At 38.7% G+C, this 23608-nt stretch overlaps 1 protein-coding gene across 3 annotated transcripts in view; it reads right to left on the bottom strand.

Annotated features, from left to right (window-relative positions):
- LOC100663640 (ABC-type organic anion transporter ABCA8) overlaps nucleotides 1–23608 on the bottom strand; it is a 117355-nt gene that overhangs the window by 73558 nt on the left and 20189 nt on the right. For 2 of the 3 annotated variants that reach the window (XM_023556954.2, XM_023556955.2), the window contains exon 1: nucleotides 9562–9787. The gene's annotated coding sequence lies outside the window, so the exon portion shown is untranslated. Of the gene's footprint in view, nucleotides 1–9561; nucleotides 9809–23608 lie in introns of those variants that run through there. The other variant, XM_010596996.3, reaches the window with a different exon arrangement.

Genomic DNA, 23608 nt, shown 5'->3' with positions numbered 1-23608 from the left:
CACTAATGGCCTGACATGTACCCATTTCCAGCATAAATACTAGTTACTTTAGCCTCTATTGTTCTTTCACACTGTGGCAAGTATTATTACATCAACAAATATGAGAACATAAAAAAGCAAGAAAAAAAGAACTACTGTCAACAGACACAGGCTCAGAGATGACCCAGGAGTTAGAACTATCAGGCAAGAACTTTAAAATAACCATGATCAATGTGTTAGAGGACCTGGTTGAAAAGGTGAAGAGCCTATGAGCAGACTGATGACTTTAGCAGAGAAATGAAAGCAATTATAGTTTAGTGGAATTGCTTACCAAAAAATCCCACAATATCGTAAATGAAGAATCCCTCTGACATATGTATCCACAGAGTTGACACAGCAGAAGAAAAATCAGTGACTTAAAGATAGGTCAATAAAAATTATCTATATTTGCCAATCTGATGGGAGTGCAGGGTATCTCATTATTATTCATATTGCCTTGTTTTCCACATAAGTTGAGCATCTTCTCACATGTTGAATGGCTATTTAGATTTCTTTTGCAAACAGCCTTTTAATATAAAACTGGATTTCTCTTTTTGTCATATCAGCTTTAGGAGTTCTTTATGTGTTCTAGATACTTCTTTGTCCATTATGTATGTTGCAGATGCTTCTCTTACGTAGTTGCTAGTCCATTAAATTTATTAATATCAAATTGGTTTATCTTTTTCTTTTATTGCATTTAAGTTTTAATTTTCTTGTAGAAAATTTAACGATCCTTTTCTTTGTGATTTTGTATTTTGTAAGTGTCTGTATCTTGTTTAGGAAATGCTTCCTTTTGTTGAAGTCATAAATACCTCTTCCTTTATTTTCTTCTAGTAGTTTCAAATAGTTGTTCATCATGTTTACTTCTTTAATCAATTTGAGTTTATTTTGTGTAAGACGTAGAATAGTGACTTTCTTAGTTACCTAGTACTGTTACAACAGAAACACCACAAGTGAATGGCTTTAACAAACAAATTTACACTCTTGCAGTCTAGGATGCCAGAAGTTCAAATTCAGAGTGCCAACTCTAGGGGAAGGCTTTCTCTCGCAGTCAATTCTGGGGGAAGGTCCTTGTTATCAACATTCCCCTGGTGTAGGGGGTTTTCAGCACAGACACCCCAGGTCCAAAGGATGTGCTCTGTTCCCAGCTCTTCCTTTTTGGTGGTATGAGGTCCCTCTCTTCTCTGCTTGCTTTTCTCTTTTATATCTCAAAAGAGACTGAGGGATGATACAACCTAATCCTATAGATTGGGTCCTTCCTTAGTAATATAACTGCCTCTTATCCTACCTCATTAACGTTGTAGAGGTTAGGATTTACAACACATAGGAAAATTACATCAGATCACAAAATGCAGGATCAACCACACAATACTGGGAATTGTGGCCTAGCCACGTTGATACACATTTTTGGGAGACACAATTCAATTCATAACAGTGACCTAAGATGTTGGTGATTTTTTATACTTGTCAATCTAATTGTCCCAACACCAATTACGTTATGGTTCCTTCTTTCTTTATTAATTTGTTATGGCTCCCCTCTCATTTGTCATACACACACACACACACATATATATATATACACAAACCCATCTTCTTTTGATGCTTCCTGCGCCGTTTAATATTTTCCCCATGGAATCCTTCACTACTGCAACTCGAGGCTTGAATTTTTTCTTTGGTTCTTTCAGCTTGAGAAACGCCGAGCATGTTCTTCCCTTTTGATTTTCCATCTCCAGCGCTTTGCACATGTCATTATAACACTTTACTTTGTCTTCTCGAGCCGCCCTTTGAAATCTTCTGTTCAGTTCTTTTACTTCATCAATTCTTCCTCTTGCTTTAGCTGCTCGACACTCAAGAGCAAGTTTCAGAGTCTCCTCTGACATTCACCTTGGTCTTTTCTTTCTTTCCTGTCTTTTCAGTGACCTCTTGCTTTCTTCATGGATGATGTCCTTGATGTCATTCCACAACTCGTCTGGTCTGCGGTCACTAGCATTCAATGCATCAAATTTATTCTTTAGATGGTCTCTAAATTCAGGTGGGATATACTCAAGGTCATATTTTGGCTCTCGTGGACTTGCTCTGATTTTCTTCAGTTTCAGCTTGAACTTGCATATGAGCAATTGATGGTCCATTCCACAGTCGGCCCCTGGCCTTGTTCTGACTGGTGATATTGAGCTTTTCCATCGTCTCTTTCCACAGATGTAGTCAATTTGATTTCTGTGTGTTCCATCTGGCAAGGTCCATGTTGGTGAAAGAAGGTATTTGCAATGAAGAGGTCGTTGGCCTTGCAAAATTCTATTATTCAATCTCTGGCATTGTTTCTATCACCAAGGCCATATTCTCCAACTACTGATCCTTCTTCTTTGTTTCCAACTTTTTTTTTTGATCCTTCTTCTTTGTTTCTAACTTTTGCATTCCAATCGCCAGTAACTATCAATGCATCTTGATTGCATGTTCGATCAATTTCAGACTGTAGCAGCTGATAAAAATCTTCTATTTCTTCATCTTTGGCTCTAGTGGTTGGTGTGTAAATTTGAATAATAGTTGTGCTAACTGGTCTTCCTTGTAGGTGTATGGATATTTTCCTATCACTGACAGCACTGTACTTCAGGATAGATCTTGAAATGTTCTTTTTGACGATGAATCCAACACCATTCCTCTTCAAGTTGTCATTCCCAGCAGAGTAGACTATATGATTGTCTGATTCAAAATGGCCAATACCAGTCCATTTCAGCTCACTAATGCCTAGGATATTGATGTTTATGAGTTGCATTTCATTTTTGATGATTTCCAATTTTCCTAGATTCATACATTCCAGGTTCCGATTATTAATGGATTTTTGCAGCTGTTTCTTCTCATTTTGAGTTGTGCCACATCAGCAGATGAAGGTCCTGAAAGCTTTACTCCATCCACATCATTAAGGTCGACTCTACTTTGAGGAGGCAGCTCTTCCCCAGTCATCTTTTGAGTGCCTTCCAACCTGGAGTGCTCATCTTTCAGCACTATAGCAGACAATGTTCTGCTACTATTCATAAGGTTTTCACTGGCTAATGCTTTTCAGAAGTAGACCGCCGGGTCCTTCTTCCTAGTCTGTCTTAGTTTGAAAGCTCAGCTGAAACCTGTCCTCCATGCGTGACCCTGCTGGTATCTGAATACCAGTGGCATAGCTTCTAGCATCACAGCAACACACAAGCCCCCACAGTATGACAAACTGACAGACACATGTGTGCATAGGGTCGCTATGAGTTGGACGGCACCTAACAACAGCAACAACATATATAAACCCATTGCCATTGAGTCAATTCTGACTCATAGTGACCCTATAGGACAGAGTAGAACTGCCCCATAGAATTCCCAAGGAGCACCTAGTGAATTCGAACTGCCAACCTCTTGGTGAGCAGCCATAGCACTTAATCACTACACTACCAGGGTTCTTATATATATATATATATATATATATGTATATGTATATGTATATGTATATGTATATGTATATGTATATGTATATGTATATGTATATGTATATGTATATGTATATGTATATGTATATGTATATGTATATGTATATGTATATGTATATGTATATGTATATGTATATGTATATGTATATATGTATATATATATATCTCCAATTTGAAATGTTCCATTCTTTCCATGAATCTTTTTGTATAGTGCTTATACACAATCTTAGTCACTAGTGCTTCATAGCAAGGCTTCATAAATGACAAACTAAGACATTATTCTTCTTTTCAAAATTGTCTTGGTTATTCTAGGACTTTAGCATTTGTGGCAGAGACTGCTAGCTCTTCACCAAAATGTATTTCTTTGTCTGCCTGAGCACAGAGCTACATTCCATTCACAGTTTTACACCATTTATTTCTAGCCGATGGGATATGCGTAGAAGTAATATGTGTCATTTCTGAGACAATATTCTTAAGAACTAGATGGGCCTCTCCATACACTTTTTCCCCTTTCACTAGTTGGATGCCTTAGGAGACAGCAGTGCCAAAAGGTAGATGAAGCCTAGCTCCCTAAATCACCAGGGAGGGAAAAAAAATCCCTTGAGCAGAAGCAGACACCTTAGACTCTTTAATGAGTAATAGATCATATGCTACTCTATTTGAGCCATTATATAATACTGGGTAGGTTTATTCCCACAGCCTAATTTACATGAACTAATACACTTCTCTAAAAGAGTCTTAGAGATACTATGACAAGTTCCATGATGAATCACTATAATAGCCAATTGGAATTGCATTCAATTTCTAAACTCAGAAAAATTGACATCTTAACGACATTGAGATTTCTTCTACGTGGGCATTATTTCTTTTAGTTATTATTTCAGGTCCTTTAATGATGTTATTTATTTTTTGGAGTCTCCATAAAAGTCTTGTGATATGCTTTTATCAGAATTCCTTACACAATTTATAGTCTGTGACTACCATTTTGGTATATTACATATGTGCATTGGTAATTGGCAATTTATAGAAATGCTATTGATTTTGTATGTTCATCTTGTATCTAAAAATGCCAATGAATTCTCTAATTAGTATTACATTTTAAAATAAATTTGACTATGTTTTAATATAGACTCATATCATTTGGAAGAATAATCCTTATATATCTTACATCTTCTCTTGCATTGGTTAGGACTACTGTGCAATGTTGAAAAGTTAGGTTTATAGCAGGCATCCTTGCTATCTTCCTAATTTAAATGGGAGTGCATGACAACTTCATCATGAAGGGTTGATTATATTGCTATATGTTTTTGGTATATAATCTTTAATACTTTAAAGATGGTCCCTGCTGTTCTACTTCCCTAAGGTTTTTTTTTTTCATAGATGTACTTTGCATTTGAATAAATACTTTTTACCACAACATTTTGTTAGGATCATGGCATTTTCTAATATAAACTGTTAATATGTAACTTAGATTGATAGATTCAACTTTTCCAGAAAACACTATAATTTTTCATTTTGTTTTACGTAAATGCTACTTGTTAAAATTAAACAACTCCCCAGAAGCCTGGACAACGCCCCAAGACTTCTCGGTGTCTTATCATTAAATGCACCTCTGCAAACCGACCCCATTAATCCCTCAAGAATGCCCCTTCTTATTTCCCAAGGAGATTGCTCACTTTGAAGTAACAGGTGGTAGATACTTAGCCTAAACGTTTATTTTCTCAAGACCCGTATCTCTGGAATTTTTTGTATTCCATGGGACTTGTCCTTCTGCACTACTGTGTAGCCTTCGAAAAACCAAATGCATATTCTTTCTTTTAGCACAAGATTATGAATGGCATGTAGACAAAAACGGCTTTGTGAAATTCGCAGCGGTTTCTCTAGAACTGACTGCCCACTTGCAAACATCTCTCTTTCTCTCTCACTCTTACTAGCTGACCTCTTTGATTGTCAAATTTTTGTTGTTTTTAACATACTAGATTGAATTTGCCAATGCTTTATTTGGAATTGTTTGTTTTGATCATAAGTGAAACTAGACCCTTTTTTTTTTTTTTTTCCTATTGCCCTTGCCTAATTCAGCTGCTAACCAAAAGGTTGGCAGTTCGAATCCACCAGCCGCTCCTTGCATACCCTCTGGGGCAGTTAGTTCTACTCTATTCTATAGGGTTGCTATGAGTTGAAATCGACTCCACGGCAATGGGTTTTAATTTTAGTCTCAGGGTTATATAGGCTTTTCAGTTCTCTCCTGCAGAGTGTAAAATGAGGATGACCTGTTTTTTAGACTCAGAAACTCACCAATAAAATCTTATGAGCCTGGTGTATTTGGGAGAAATTGGGTTGGATGATGATGATGATGAGTGTTATGGATTGAACTGCACAGCCACAAAATATAGGTTGAAGTTCTAATCCCGGTACCTGTGAATGTGACCCTGTTTGGAAACAAGATCTTTGAAGAAGTTATCAATTAGGTTAATTGAGGTCACACTGAGGTGGGGTGGTTCCTAACCCTGTATGACTGCTTGTTCTTATGAAAGAGAAGGAGATACAAAGAGAGGGTCAAAGGAAAAACATCCATGTGAAGATGCAGCTACAAGCCAAGGAATGCTAAGGATTGACAGGAGCCACCAGAACTTAAGACAAAGGTGTAGGGCAATTTCTCTCTCAGAGCCCTCAGAAAGAATCAACCTGGCCAATCAATGGATTATACAAGTTACTGTAGGGAGGCTGTGATATGCCTGGGCTGTGCTTAGGGTGATGGGAAGAAACTCCACCTTCGTTGAGCTTGGATGGACATTAGTCAGATGAAGAACCTAGGGCTGTTTATCCCATATGTAGGTTAGTTGACTGTGAAAATATCCCATGGACTTTACCTCAAGTTGCCTGCAGAGAGTAGCCCAATTCTTCCACAGATGTTGCACCAGCAATCAGAGAGGATTATGGCATTAGATCAGCTATATACTCTCCAGATAGAAGGAGCAAATCACAATTTTAGCATATTTTACCTTGAGAAAAGGGCATGTATATGAGTGTGTATCTGGGGCAGGAGATATTTGGTAAAGGAATTTTATGCATATGTTTTATTTATACATATGCATACATTTTATTTTATTTATACATACAAATGCCTCCCAGAAGGAGATGCCTCAGTGCATAGTAATAATGCCACATCTTTCCATAGTCTAAATCAACCAATATTATGCAAATATGATGTGTTCTCCTGAAAACTGTGGGACCTGAGTGTTCTAAAAAGTCTTTACTGTGGAAGGAAATAGGGCATCTAAGCTGAATTATAAAAAGCAAAGGGAGTCTGGAAGTATTCTCAATTTTCTGGGAAGCGTGCCAGGGAGAAATGGCTTGGAGGAATGGGTCAGGGTTTTTGAGTACAAAGCCAGCAGCTCCATTCTGACTACTCTCAGTTGGCTTTGAAGTTCTGAATTTTTTTTCCTACACACATTCTTTTTTTAATTGTGATACATATATATATATATATAGTTGCTGTAGGGTTGCTATGAGTCAGAATCAACTTGACAGCAACAGATTTGATTTTTGATATACATATGTGTATGTGTGTGTACATATATATTTACATATAAACATTATTATATAAACTATATGTGTATATATATAAACATTTGCCATGTCAACATTTTTTATATGTATAATTGAGTGACGTTAATTACTCTCATCATGTTTTGCAACCATCACCACTCTCAGTTTCCAAATTTTTTCATCATCCTTAACAGAAGCTCAGCATCCCCTATTGTCTTAGGCTGAATTCTCTAGAGAAGCAAAACCAGTGAAGAGTAAATATCGAGAGAGAGAGAGTAAGACAGAGAAATTTGTCTCAAAGAAATGGCTCACACGATTGGAGGCGCTAGAAAGCCCCAAGTTCGTGGGTTAGGCATCAGGCTGGAGGCTTTTCCTGACTCATGTAGCTGCAGGGACTGATGAACCCAAGATCGGCAGGTCAGATGGTAGGCCGTCGGCTCATGGGTGGCAAAAGCTGATAAATCCAAGATCGGAAGGTAAGACAGCAGGTCACTGGCTCAAGTCCCAAGAACTGGAGGTCAGATGATGACAAGCCAGATGCAGGATCAACAGCAAACCAGCAAGCTTTGCCAGAACGTCCATATATGTATATATTGGATGCAGGTCACATTCCCAAGGAAACTGCCCTTACAACTGATTGGCTGATCACATTATGGAGGATGACTACATCATTACATAACTGCCAAACTACATCATTACATAACTGCAAACCACTGAGAATCATGACCCAGCCAAGCTGACACACAACCTTAAACATCACGCCTAAGAAATGACTTCCCCTTTTTCCCTCCTTGGTAACCCTAATAGACTTAGATTTCCACACATTGTCCTAATCTACATATTTTATATATGTGAGATCCTACAACATTTGTCCTTTGTGACTGACTTATTTCACTCAGTGTAATATTTTCAAGGTTCGTTTATGTTGTAGGATGCATCAAAACTTCATTTTTCTTTATGGCGGAGTAGTATTCTATTGTATGTATGTACCATATTTTGTTTATCCAATCATCCATTGGTGCACATTTAGGTTGTTTCTACATTTTGGATGTAGTGAATAGTACAGCAATGAACATTAGTGTGAAAATATCTGTTTGCATGTCTGCTTTCAATTCTTTTGGGTTGATTGGACTTACTGGATCATATGGTAAGTTCTGACTTTTGAGGCAGGTGGCTTCCTCCCTTTATGACTATATCGGCCGTGAAATAGAACCATATGGTTGCTTTGAACTCCTCCGTTGTGACAAGGAGTGGGCGTGTCCATACCTGATGCCCTCATTCCATCCATGGGGCAGGGTCGTGCTTAGGGTGGTGCTATTTCCCAGGACAAAGCTGGAGTAAGTTGTCCAGAAGCCAGTTGCAACTAGTGACATGTTAGCCAAGGCAGCCTCAGACAGCACTGCTAGAGGAAGAACCTACACATGGCTGCTGAGTGAGCTCAAAAGGCAAGTATGTATAGAAAGCAGACCAAGTAAAGGGCTCAGACAGCCCACGGAATGAGAGGAGAAGGAGAAGACAATTCTGAGAATAAAATAGCATTAGGTTCAGGGCAAATAGTGAAGGGGGCTGTGGGTCCCCAGAGATTGTTCCTAGAGCAGAGAATGCGGTGTGGACACCTTTAAGGCATTGTGCAGGGCTGTAAGCGGGGCTAGCTGGCCAGGTGGATGACCTCACTGTGGAATCAGCCATTGTCCAAAGTAGCATGGCGACCTGAGTCTGACTCCAGCCCCTTAGATTTTCCATTGTAAATTAGTATTGCTTGCTTTATTTTCCCCCAGTTTGTGTATGTTCTGTAGTTTATAAAAAGGCTAACAACCACAAGAACTCCTTATTATTCATGTGGTAGGTAGTTTCAAATTGCAAAGACTAATTTTTTTCCCCTCACACTGTTGTTAAATTAAAAAAAAAATGCTGACTATTCATCATGAGAGCCTGAAAAATCTGTATACCGTGAACACTGGGGATTTGAAATCATATTCTGATAAGGAAAAGCTACATATTTCACATTCTGATTCTACACATGGTATCCAAAGTATAAAAGATCCTTGAAAGTGTCTTACATTTTTTAAATTCTTGTAGCCTGAGATTGAGAGACAAGGGCTTTTCTGTAAATGTTCATATAATCTCAGATTCAGAAAAGAGTTTCCTGCATCCAAAGTGCATGAAAAGTATTGTGCAATAAAAGTGAATAACTTCAGACGCAACTCAGACTTAGAAATTAATTTTCAAGAAACCTAGTTCTTCGTAATTTGTTAACAAATTTCAGCTTATCCCTGGATGAGTTTCTGGTTTAAAATGATATCAGAGTTGCATAAGTTTTAAAACCTTATATTTTAACTCAACTCATTTATGTATATAGCATACAGCATCAGATATTCACAAGCATCAAATAATACTTTAATTTTCAAAACAATTTCTCCACAGATAGTTGGCATTGAGATCCATCTTTATAATTGTATGCTAGAGAGAAAAAAAGAAAAACTCAAAAAACAAAAAAACACAAATGGAACAGAAAAAAAAAACACAATAAACTTACTTTTGGGTAATTTGAAGCAAGGACTATAGAAGCACTCTTTATCCAGGATCTCCTTATTTAGAGGACAACAATTCAGTTGTTTTCGTGGGCTCTGCTACATATCTAGATTTTGCTTTAACTGTTTGCCTTCTGTGAAGCGTCCCTGTCGAGACTGCTTTTGGAGCGAGGTTATGATCTCAATTTTGTTGCTGCCAGACACGTGATCCCTCTTGGACTGTTTGTCTTTTCACTGACATCCAGCCAGTTCCTGTTGGGCAGTGGCAGTTGTACTTGGTTGAATGATGTATCGCATGATAACTAACAATCTTATAAAAGAAATCCAGTATTCACAAACTTTTCTCTTTTATACCCAAGGTGAATATGGTCAGTAGCATAATTTTAAGTATTACCTTTAAATCATCAGAAAGTACACAGCTTGGTCAGAGAAAAGCTCTTCTCTCTACCCAGAGCTCTGGAGGGTCAGATTGACATGTTGATATTGTTGGACTCAGGGCTACCATTTTGTTGTTTGTTTTCTGTTTGTTCCCTCTGACTTTCATTCCTCTGGTTCCCATTTCCTTCCTTCTTTTGGATTATTTTAACATTTTTTAGTATTCTATTTTAATTTGCATATTGTCTTTGATTATATCCTTTTGTATAGTTATTTTCGTGATGACTTTAGGGATTTCAAAAGACACATTAACGTATCAATGTCTACATGGAATAATATTTTACCACATCAAGTGGAATGCAGAAACCTTACTATTATTTATGAGCAAAAGAGGCAGGCAGCCAACAAAGCTGCTGCTTAATAGCTATAACTAGAAGGAAGCAGGGATGGAGGAGCAAGAGTCATTCCCATAAAGTCATGATCCCTTGCTTAGTTCCTGGCCATGAGTTAACTTGCAGATCCAGAATCTATTGACTGAAGTTGCCAGCTTTCTAGCAACACCTTGACAAGTATATACAGTGATTGTTCCACCAATCCTTCCTGCCTTCCCCAAAGGGACCTTCAGCCATTTACGTGGGTTACTGTACACTGGAGAAGGGGAAATCTCTAGACATTTAAAGGGTTCTTGGGCATGGGGTGGACGTTGTCCCAATGTGACTATGCCCCCCCCTGCCCCCCATTACAGTGAACTTTAGGGGCAAGTAATAAATGAAGTCCTGGTTAAAGTCCAGCTCTACAAGTGCCTACTGGGTTTATGGACACATCCAGCGGTCATTTCTCTATCCTCAAGTGCTTTATTAGAAATGATATACTTGAAAGTTGGAATAATTCCCACATTGGGTCCTTGGCCTGTGGGGAAATAGCTGTTATAGTGGGGAGGGACAAGTGGACACCTCTGATGCTTCCCCCATTCCCAGCCAAGACAGTCCATAATGAACAATATTGCATCCTGGGGAAGGGGATGGCAGGAAATAATGCTGCATTAATGGCACAAAGGATGCAGAGGTGGTGGTGCCCATCACATTACCATTTAATCTGCCAATCTGGTTCCTGCAGAAACCAGATGGATTCTGGAGAATGACTGTAGACTACTGCAGCTGAAACCAGTAGTGGTCCCAAGCACAGCTGCTGTGTCAGACATGGTAACTGTTCCTGGGCAGATGTATGCCATTCACCCAATGATTAGACGAATCTATTTATTTCCATCCTGATTAGAAAAGAGCATCAGAAACAGCTCACATTCAGGTGGGTGAGACAACTGTGTTTATTTACAATTTTGCCCCAGGGGTATGTTAAGCGTCCTTCTGTCATAATATAGTCTCAGGAGATCTGGACCACTGGGACATCAAGCAGAATATCATACTGATGCCATCATGCTGATCAGATAGGGTGAGCAAGAGATGCTAGAATACTGGACCGGAGTAAGACACACATGCTCCAGAGAGTAGGAGGTAAATCCTACCGAAACTCAGGGACCCATCACTTCAGTGAAGATTTTATGGGTCCAGTGGTCACAGCTGTTCTGCAGATAACCTCCAAAGTGAAAGACAAATTGCTGCATCTTATATTCCCTACCACAAAGAGGAATGATCAGCATTTGGTATGTCTCTTTGGGTTCTGGAGGCAACGCATTCCACATCTTGTAACACTGCTCCAACTCATATCCAGGGAAGCATTCCATCACTGAAAGGGGCCTGAGTAGGAGAGGGCTTTACAGCAGGTCCAGGCTGAGGCACAAGCAGTCCTGCCGTTTCAGCCATATGATTTGCAGACTGTATGGTATTGGAAGTGTCCGTGGTGGGGAGATTCTGTTAAAGTTAGGGCAGTTAAGCATCTGGGTCCTTGTCCTTGAGCTGTATACATCAGAGACTCATTAGGCTGTGATCAATTTACCAATGAAGATTTTAGGTATTTTTAGACAGGCACTTTGTTTGGTCAATGTCATACATTGTGCAGTGTGATTTACGGCATTCTGCTTCTACAGAAAATTTGTGCGAAGAGCTTTATAGTTTACAAAATCTTCCACCTACAGTTTCTTATTTGAGTCCCATACAAACCACTGGGTAAGAACAGTTAAGCTCAGTAGGGTTATGGGATTTACTCTCAATCATATAGCTAGAAAGAGGACCATCTAGTCTTAGATCACCTGGGGTTCCAAATCCCAAGATCTTTTCCATGTAACACAAAATCTGAATTAGATGTTCAACATTTGTTCAACATTCTGCCAGAGCAAATAGATAGTTGAGGATTATACTCCAAGCAGACTGCCTTTTTGTGTGTGTGTGTTTTTATTTTCATTTTAATCATAAACCTGAAATGGGTCCCAAGAAATAACTGGAATTGTATTTAATTTTTATACTTGGCAGATAGTAAAACATCCAACATTGGCTTCAAAGAGAGTTATGATGCTCTTAAAATCCAGTAACTATACATTTACCGATTTCTTCTCCTTCTGTCATGAATAATAATTTGGGCATTTCTGTGTAAAATTATAACAGGTAGTCCAAAAATATTTATTAGCATCTGTCTGAGATGATATATAACGTTGAAGCTACAAAAAATAAGCCCTCGTGTCCTGTAGTTATTGCACTGTTCATTTTAACACCCTTCAAATGTCTGTGACTGCTGAACAGAACTGGCTACTCGTCTGACCATGCTATGTTTTATATTCATGTATGGCAAATTCCTTGATTGTTGCAGTGAAAAACAATTCTTTTGATATTTTCTTGATACTGCTATGTACTTCTTACTTTAGGCAAATTGTACTTTTTTCTAGCTATCTCATAAAAAATGTTGAATTCCATTTTTATTTAAAAGCTAGCACCCATAGAGTAAGCATATCATTTTTTTGGCAAAGATACTTTTTTTTTTTTTTTTTTTAAATTTTTATTAAGCTTCAAGTGAACATTTACCATTCCAATCAGTCTGTCACATGTAGGTTTACATACATCTTACTCCCTTCTCCCACTTGCTCTCCCCCTATTGAGTCAGCCCTTACAGTCTCTCGTTTCGTGCCAATTTTACCTTCTTCCCTCTCTCTCTATCTTCCCATCCCCCCTCCAGTCAAGAGTTGCCAACACACTCTCCTGTGTCCACCTGATTTAATTAGCTCACTCTTCATCAGTATCTCTCTCCCCCCCACTGACCAGTCCTTTTCATGCCTGATGATTTGTCTTCGGGGATGGTGCCTGTCCTGTGCCATCAGAAGTTCTGGGGAGCATTGTCTCTGGGATTCCTCTAGTCGCAATCATACCATTAGGTGTGGTCTTTTAATGAGAATTTGGGGTCTGCATCCCATTGGTCTCCTGCTCCCTCAGGAGTTGTCTGTTGTGTTCCCTGACAGGGCAGACATCGATTGTGGCCGGGCACCAACTAGTTCTTCTGGTCTCAGGATATTGTAGGTCTCTGGTTCAAGTGGCCCTTTCTGTCTCTTGGGTTCTTAGTTGTCGTGTGACCTTGGTGTTCTTCCTTTGCCTTTGCTCCCGGTGGGTTGAGACCAATTAATGTATTTTAGATGGCTGCTTGTTGGCATTTAGGACCCCAGGTGCCACAATTCAAAGTGGGATGCAGAGTGTTTTCATAATAGAATTGTTTTGCCCATTGATTTAGAAGTCCTCTCAAACCAAGTTCCCCAGACCCCAGCCCCTACTTCGCTATCCTTTGAAGCTTTCATTTTATCTCGGAAACCTCTTTACTTTTAATCCTGTCCAATTAGGCTGACCTTCCATGTTTTGAGTGTTGTCTTTCCCTTCACCCAAAGCAGTTCCCATCTACAGATTGATCAATAAAAAGCCCTCTCCCTCCCTCCCTCCCTCCCTCCCTCCCCCCTTTGTAACCACAAAAGTATGTGTTCTTTTCCGTTTTTTCTATTTCTCAAGATCTTATAATAGTGGTCTTATACAATATTTGTCCTTTTGCAACTGACTCATTTCGCTCAGCATAATGCCTTCCAGATTCCTCCATGTTATGAAGTGTTTCAGAGATTCGTCACTGTTTGGCAAAGATACTTTTATAGAGTACCATACTTTTATACAAATAATGTGCACCTTCTGTGTCTGCCAACCACTCCACCCACCATGAGGCACTCTCACAAGCGCCGCTATGCCAATCCTCCTTCACATGTTGCTGTAAAAAAAAAAAAAAGAAAGAAAAATTAGCATAGCACACCTAGGAAAATACCTCGCTGGGGGAAGGAGAGGAGGTGGAGGCGGCACAGCCAGCAAACTAACACAGAAGGTGTGCATTATTTGCACAAAAACATGGTAATCAAAATTTGGCATTACACCTTAGGGAAATTCATGGCATCACAAAGCTATAGAATTTGAGTCAACAACCACAGGGTTTAAAATATTAGCTGTGGTGTCAGAGAAAACTTTTGACTTCCTGCAAGTTACTTAAACTTACATGCTGTTGTGTCATCATCCGCAAAGTGAACATAATAATGCTTTATACCTCCAAGGGTTTTTATGAGGATTAAATGAAATCAGTACAAGGCTAAGTGATTTTCTCCAGGTGTGTTCGTCCTCCAATAGAAAGGTAGGACTATGGAATTGATCCAGATTTGGGTGTTGTAGGGTATCCGTGATTCATGGAGATGATGAAAGAGAGATCTGTACCAGAGAGCACAGTGAGAAAGGAGTCTCAGTGGGGATGGAAATACAGACAGTTCAGTGTACTCACAGGCCTTGACATGATACAATTCTCTTCGATCATCTAAGTAAATATCCCTTGAGACTTGTCAAGGGAAAGTTTGACAACACTGTAGAAATTTTAACAATTATAGAGCAAGTGGAGCTACTCAAACAAAGATGAGTAGAACAACACACCAGTTTCAACAACTTAAATGATAAAGGAGATGGTGTGAAATCTGTGTTAAGTGATATGTATATTTTTGTCCAATTCTCTATCCTTTTTTCGGGACATGGTCTTTTCTAATCACTTCCAACTCATCATTCCATTACCTCCAATCCATCAGCTACTGTGTACCCTTTCAACTTTTGCTGGAGAAATGAGGGTGCAGAAAGAAGGAGCAGACATCCCAGAGCCTAGAGTGAGGGTAAGGGGCAGCTTTAGATTTAAGGAGAAGATAAAGGATCTAGGCTGAGCCAACCATAAAAATGATCATTCTCTTGGCCACAATAGTTATGGATTGCTATAAGTTACTCTGAGTAGTAGACTACAAGTTAATAGCCCAGGCAACCGATAAAATGGAGCATAGTTCTCTCCTGGACCGAGTCTCAGCCATTCCCAATCAATCATTGTGCTCAGTGTATAATATAATGAGATATAATTTTTTGTTGTTGTTCTCCTATACACAGATAAGTTTCTTTACTTGGAAGTTAAGGAAATGATGGTATGGTTTCTACAGTCAACTTCAGACCTATATACTATGTTTATGTTCTAATGCTGGCTAAAATGCACTCCTAAGCCTCTGGTAGGGAGCTTGTATTTAGTTAGGCTGCCAAAATAAGGAGATTTATCTCAATATAAGCACATGGTAACTTTTCAACAATTATTTTTCTGGCTAAGACACTCAAAGGAGAGCCATTTGTTCATGGAGGAGTGGCTTCTATATCCAACCAGATGAAAACTAGATAACTTTGCCATCATTTCAATAATCTTGGCTGTAATTAAATTTTCAAATGTTGCTCTGAATCACTCTACACTACAACTCCTTTGCAATGGTCCTTTGTTTTCCCACACATAAATGATTTACAAATGATTGAGTAACAAAGTTTTGTATCATGTGCCCTTTTGCAAATACATAGAGACCCATGAACTTCAAACAAAAATTTGCTAGATGCTTCTGATTTTGAGTAAGATGTAGCAGATTGTGACAGATCATGGTTTCTTTTATAACAACTACAAAAGAGCCAGGTAAATTTCTCATGAGAAACCATGAAAGTCAACATTCAATGGACCAACATTTTTATAGAGCAAAAAGAAAAAAAGTTAGTTGACATAGACTTTTAACCACCAAAGGCATATGCCAAAAATGAAAGCAAAATGAATATTTTTCAGAAAAACAAAAATAACTGAGAGAATTTAGTACATACTGAAAAAATTGTTAAGGATACATACTGTCAACCTTAGAGAGGCCACTAACAATTAACAAAGAGGTATAGCTAACATGCCAATAGTATACATAAAATGGAATACTAAAAATACACTATTATTTCAAAAGAAGAAAGGAGTAGAGAAAAAAGAAGTAGTGAGCAAAGGGGAAATTAAAAAAATAGAATATGGTAGATTTAACCTAATCATTTTGATAATTACACAAAATGCAAATAATTAGAATACTCCAAATATATACCGCCTACAAAAAACAAAAGCTAAACAAACAAACAAAAACTTTAAAATACTCAAAGACAAAAACTAAAAGAATAGGGAAATACATACCATAAAAATACCATAGAAGCACAAATAACAAGAAACCTGGAGTGGTTATATTAATATCATGCAAAGTATAATTCAGGACAAGAGTTATTGCCAGAGATAAAGAGGAACATTTCCTAACAATTCGTTAAAAGACACACAGTGTTTGATTTCCGATTGTGACAGAAATAAGCTAGAATTCAATAACAGGAAAATATAGGCAAGTTGCAAATGTTTAGAAATTAAGTGATTCAATTCTAAATAAGAAATGGGTCAGTGGGACCAAATGGTGGAATAGTCAGACCCTTCATGTTGCCCCTCTTACAACAAAGACCCCCCAAAAACAAGTGAATCATATATATATGACAATCTAGGAACCCTAACCATCAAAGACAAAGCTGAAGAACTGGACTGAGTGACAGGTGGAGGAGAGACAATTAAAAAACAGCAGAAGTGGAGAATTACGGATTGCAGAATTGCTGGGATCCTGCTGGCTGAAACTGCACAGTGCACACAGGTTGAGGCAAGCAGCAACATTCTAAGCCAAAATCCACCCTATCTGGGGCAGTCAAGCAGCAGTGACTCTGCACACACCTCCAGAACCAAACAGGAGTGACACCAAACCTGCAAAAGTTAAGTGTGACCTCCCAAAACACCACACATGCACTATAACCCTTCCCCTACCAGAGCTCCACAGCTGAGGAGCACTTCCTTCTCCTCATTCATTCCCATCCCTGCTCTGACACCGGTCTGGTGGCATTCAACACCACCATGCACCCTAAGCAGGGAACTCACTGCTGGGTCCAGAAATATCCACTCCTGCACCTAGCCACTGCCTTAGCGGAGATCCATAAACTTGCAGTGCCCTTCATCCCCGCTGACCACCCACACCAGTGCCTTGCAGGCCAGCCTTGCAGGCCAACCCCACATGGCACACCCTCATGAGGACAAAATGGGCAGGCATCCACCTGAAACCCATTTTTTACCTGCAGCAGCCAAGTGAAGCTGCAGATATGTGACATTTGACACCACTCCACCCCATAAGAAGGGGCCTCACCTACCCACACAGGGGGCCTGAGGGCCGACAGTACCACCCATTCCATCTAGCTGCCCACAACAGCACACACATCCAGCCTACTTGGACATGTCACAACAAAACAAAACAAACAAAAATTCAGGATGCAGTAAACAAAAATACAATACATAAATATAATAATTTACTGATGCCTTGGAGACGACAGTCAATGTCAAATCACATAAAGAAGTAGGGAAAGAGGGCTCCAGCAAGCAAACAAAATAAAGAACCAGAAAACCCTCCAGAGGAGAAAAGGCAATAGAACTACCTGATAAAGAATCCAAAAGACAAAAATACAAACCTCTCCAAGAGATCAAGAAGGAGATCAGGCAAAATACAGACCAAACCAAGGAACACACAGACAAAGCAATAGAAGAATTCAGGAAAACAATACAAGAACAAAACAACAGAATAAACAGCCTGCTAAAAACCATAGAAAAACAGCAACTGGAAATCCAAAGATTAACAATAAAATGTCAGAATTAGACAACTCAATAAAAGTTCATAGGAGGAGAACTCAGACAATGGAAGTCAGAATTAGTGAGATTGAAGATAAATTCCTTGACACCAGTTTGTTTGATGAAAAGTCAGAAAAAAGAATGCAGAAAAATGAAGAAAGCCTAAGAATTATGTGGCATACTATCAAGAAGAAAAACCAATGAGTGATCGGAGTACCAGAGCAGGGGGAATAACTGAATAACGGGAAATACAGAGAGAATTGTTGAAGATTAGCTGGCAGAAAACTTCCCTAATATAATGAAAGATGAGAAGATATCTATCCAAGAAGTTCAAGGAACCTCATACAAGATAGATCCAAAAAGAAAGTCGCCAAGACATATCATAATCAAACTTGCCAAAACCAAAGACAAGGAATCCTGAGAGCAGGTAGGGATAAACGAAAACTCACCTACCAAGGAGAACCAATAAGATTAAGCTCTGAGGACTCAGCAGAAACCATGCAGGCGAGAAGACAACGGGATGACATATATAAAACCTTGAAGGAAAAAACCAAAAAAACTACCAGGGAAGAATTATATATCTGGCAAAATTGTCTTTCAAATACAATGGTGAAATTAGGTCATTTCCAGATAAACAGAAATTAATGGAATTTGTAAAAAACAGGTGTTACAAGAAATATTAAAGGGAGTCCTCTGGTTAGAGAATCAACAACATCAGACGACAACCCAAGACTAGGTAGGACACAGGCATAATAGCCAGATACCAACCAAGATAGGGAACTCACAAAAACAAATCAGAGCTAAAAGACTGAAAATACGGAACCAGAAATGTCAATATGTAAATGACATTGTCAAAAACAAAAAAAGAGGGAATAAATGGTGACGTCATAAAACTTCCATAGGTAGAGGCGGTCATGGTGATATCAAGAAACAAAAGACTGGTTAAATCTAGAAAAATAAAGGTAAATTTTAAGGTAATCACAAAGAAAGCTAACGAACCTAACCATCAAAACAGAAAAAGAAAAACATAAAGACTCAGCAATCCACAAAATCAACAATAATGATAGAGAGGAAAAGAAAATAAAAAGAACTCAGCACAGAAGCCATCAACACCACACACACACACACACACACACACACACAAATACAACAAAATGACAGCAGTACCCTCATACCCATCAATAATTACACTGAATGTTTTAAATAGCCTAAGGCACCAGTAAAGAGACAGAGAGTGACAGAATGAATTAAAAAAAAAAACAAAAAACCATGATCCATCTGTAAGAGACACACCTTAGACACAAAGACATAAACAAACTAAAACTTAAAGGATAGAAAAAATATATCAAACAAACAATAACCAAAAAAGAGCAGGAGTAGCAATATTAATCTCCGATAAAATAGACTTTAACGCAAAATCCACCATAAAGGATAAGGAAGGACACTATATAATGATTAAAGGGTCAATACAACAGGAAGATATAACCATAATAAATATCTATGCACCCAATGACAGGGCTCCAAAATACATAAAACAAACTCTAACAGCACTGAAAAGAGAAATAGTTCTACAGTAACAGTAGGAGACTTCAGCGCACCACTTTTGGTGAAGGACAGAACATCTTGAAAGAAACTCAGTAAAGAAACAGAAGATCTAAACGCCACAATCAATCCTCTGGACCTCATAGACATATACAGAAAACTTCACCCAACAGCAATGAAGTATATATTGTTCTCCAACGCACATGGAATATGGAATATTCTGGAATAGACAACATATTAGGTCACAAAACAAGGCTGAACAAAATCTAAACATCAAAATAATATAAAGCACCTTCTTTGATCATAATGCCATAAAAGTAGAAATCAATAACAGAAACAGAAAGGACAAAAAAAATTTTTTTTTGAATACATGGAACCTGAACAACAGTTTACTTAAAAACTACTGGGTAACAGAAAAAAATCAAGGATGGGATAAGAAATTTCATAGAAGCAGTTGAGAATGAAAACACATCTTACCAAAACCTTTAGGACACAGCAAAAGCAGTGCTTACAGATCAATTTATAGTAACAAATGTACACATTAAAAAAGGAGGAAGGGACAAAATCAAAACATTAACCCTACAGCTCGAATAAATAGAAAGAAAGCAGCAAAAGAAGCTCTCAGGCACCGGAAGAAAGGAAATAATGAAGATTAGAGCAGAAATAAATGGAATAGAGAACAGAAAAACAGTAGACAGAATCAACAAGAGCAAAAGTTGGTTCTTTGAAAAGATCCACAAACCATTGGCCAAACTGACAAAAGAAAAACAGGGGAGGAAGCAAATAGCCCAAATAAGAAACGAGACAGTTCACAACAGACCCAACTGAAATAAAAAGAATCATAACAGAATACTATGAAAAACTGTATTCCAACAAATTTGAAAACCTAGAGGAAGTGGACAAATTTCTAGAAACACACTACCTACCTAAACTAGCACAAACTGAGGTAGAAAAACTAAACAGCCCCATAACAAAAGAAGAGATTGAAGAGGTGAAAAAAAAAAAAAAAAAAAAAAACTCCCAACAACAACAACAACAAATCCAGATTGTGAGCATGGGGCAGGACCTGGCAGTGTTTCGTTCTGTTGTACACGCGATAGCTATGAGTCAAAACTGACTCAGTGGCACGTAACAACAACAAGTTCTACTTTGTCCTAGAGGGTTGCTATCAGTCCGAATTGACTCAGTGGCAATGGGTTTTTGAAGAGTGTATGTATCTCTAACCTAAACGAATGTAACCTCCTTCAATGTGTAGTGAGTTTTGTCTTGTACCTTTATGGGTGCAAAATGAAACGCAAAAGTGAAAACACAACCACTCTTTCCTGCAACACACACACACACACACACACCCCCCTCACTTCTTGGGCTTTTGAAATTCCAATTGAGGTTTTAACTTTGAAGATTTACTGTGTTTTGTTCCAATTCAATTTACCATTTATATGGGTTATTTTAAATTTTGGAATTATCTGCTCCCTGGGATCTCATTTCATACTTATCTCTCTTAAACCTGTCTCTAATTTGAAGAATGCCTGTGATAAAGGTTGCATGCCCTCCACTGGCAATTTATAGACCATCGAGTACCTGCAATGACATTAGAATGAAGCTGGTCACTGGGTTTTCAGGTCACCACCTATGGCTGATCTAAATCTACGGGAAACATCTTCAGTATTTACTTTCCTAAATGTCTATTTGGCAGAGTAGTAAAGCCTAGCATGAATCCACAGTAATTAAAGGAAGGCAGTTCACAAGCAGGAGAATCAGGAGAGGAGAAGGTGACCCAGTTGGCTTAGTATCTCAGGCTACTTGGAGAGAAGTGGGTAGGGTCAGTCCAAGTGACATTTTTGGATTTGTCTTTGATACCACCCTTCCACCCACCAAGCAAGAACTAGATCAGGAACTCAAGGTCCTCTTACCACACTATAGTTTCCTAAAGATTTCAAATACCGGTAGAAATGTAGGTCCATTCTCTACAGAGCATCTCCATGAGTTGCTTTCCTAAGATGTTGTTGTTAGCATCCTTTCAAGTCCGCCTTAGTCTGGAAGCTCCACTGAAGCCTGTTCTGCATCATAGCAACACTCAAGCCTCCACTTACCCATAGGTGTAACCCAGGTCTTCTGCATAGAAGGTGAGGATTTACCAGTGAGTCACCAATGCCTCACAAGCTTTCCTAATATAAAAAACCAAGCCAGTTGCCACTGAATTAACTCTGACTCATGGTGGCCCTGGCGGCGTAGCAGTTAAGTGCTATGGCTGCTAACCAAAGGGTCAGCAGTTCGAATCCCGCCAGGCGCTCCTTGGAAACTCTATGGGGCAGTTCTACTCTGTCCTATAGGGTCGCTATGAGTCAGAATCGACTCGAAGGCACTAGGTTTGGTTTTTGGTTTTCATGGTGACCCCATGTGTGACAGAGAACTGGACTCCATCTGGCTTTCAATGGCTGATTTTTCAGAAATAGATCACCAGGGCTTTCTTCCAATTTCCTAATATAGGATACAATAAACAAGTCTCTGAGAAGATAATGAACTTCTTCAGGAATTCAGTTCCAAATTCTATTCAGCAGTGCCCAATAGCCATAATTTATTACTCAGATAAATATTTGTTTATCTCTCACAAATAATTAGAATGAATTAGATTCTATTTCATAAGATTTAATTTTGTGAATTTATGGGGCAATCACTTAAGTCCGTGATGCTTATTTATTATTATGTCCTTGTGATGTATTCAAATTTAGTAACAAACTATACAGGTTACGTTTACATTGTGATCCACTAAAAAAAAAAACTTCTTGCTACTTTGAATTATTTCTGTCATTTATCTGCTTATATTCTCTATCTCCTGAAACAAAATCTAGGTGTAAAATTTCTGCGTTACTTTCCCAAGGTTGGTGTTACCTATGAACTTTTATATAAAATTGTAAATATTTAAACATTTAGAATAAAAATAAGGTTTACATTTTAGTTCTACAACAAAGCAGCTCTGTCACATGACCAAGTTTGTTTGTGTATCAACTTCCTATTAATTAAAAAAAAAAAAAATTTTTTTTCGTAAATGTCATTTACCAAATTCCTTGTAAAAGCCATCTGCTTACTTTGTTTTACTCAAGTTAGTCATTGGAATGGCAGTGTCTACTTTGAAATTTCTCTCTAAGGACTGGATAAGATAACATAAGACCAGGACAGTTCCTGGCTCATAGTAGAGCCACAACCCACGCTACATCAGCTTCTAAATCAGCTTTCTTCTCTGGCTTACTTCCTATATTATCTCATAAATAATATCTTTCTTTTGGGATAAAATTGACCCCGGGTGTCTACAAATCCAAAATAATCATCAGGAAAAAACTGGTACTTGGTACTAATTCAAAACAAGCAACCATTTTTACCTCTCCCACCAAGAAGCCTGGGGAAAAAGTCTCAGTATCTCGGTGTGGAGCGGCTCCGCCTATGTGAGGGTCTTCACGTTCATCTACAGCAGCTGATCTTTCTCAGGTTTACTTTTCAAGGGTTGTATAGAGCCAATACATCTGGGAGCAGGAATAACAAGTAAACAAGAGAAATGTGTTTAAAAAATATTTATGTTGCTGACTCTACTGGAAAATCATACTCCAATCTTTGAATGCTCCTTAGAAGGGAAAGTGGGTGAGACTTTATCTTGCTTACTTTGGACATGTGGTCAGGGAAGACCAAGCACTAGAAGAGGACAGCACATTAGAAGAGGTCACCCAAAATGAGGGAAACCCGCGATGAGATGAATTGACACAATACCCACAACAACGGGCTCAAACATATCAAAGACCATGAAGATGGTGCAGGACCAGGCAACATTTCATTCTGTTAGACATACAGCTGCCATGAGTTGGAGCCAATGTGACAGCAACAAATAAGAACAATCATGGTTAGATGAGACAGCAGCAGGCCCAGCTCGTCTCCTTGAGCTGGCTCACTCCACAGCAAAGCTTGTTCTCCTCTGGGCATAATACAGGTATGGGAGTCAAAGGTGGGCCCTGAACCAGCACCCACCTGAGCCTCCCGGACACCAGGATGGCCAAGTGGTCACGCAAGGGCTTCCCTCTCTGTACTTCCAAAGGTGGCTTGAATCACCTGCCCAAACTGTCAAAAGAATCTTTGCCATTAATGCAAGTCTTCTAATTAAGCTGGAAATGGTGGAAA

The sequence above is a fragment of the Loxodonta africana genome, chromosome 18 (genome assembly GCF_030014295.1).
Source record: "Loxodonta africana isolate mLoxAfr1 chromosome 18, mLoxAfr1.hap2, whole genome shotgun sequence".
NCBI lineage: Eukaryota > Metazoa > Chordata > Mammalia > Proboscidea > Elephantidae > Loxodonta > Loxodonta africana.
Note: the sequence above shows the minus strand (reverse complement) of the source record. Positions and strands in the feature narration are given on the sequence as shown.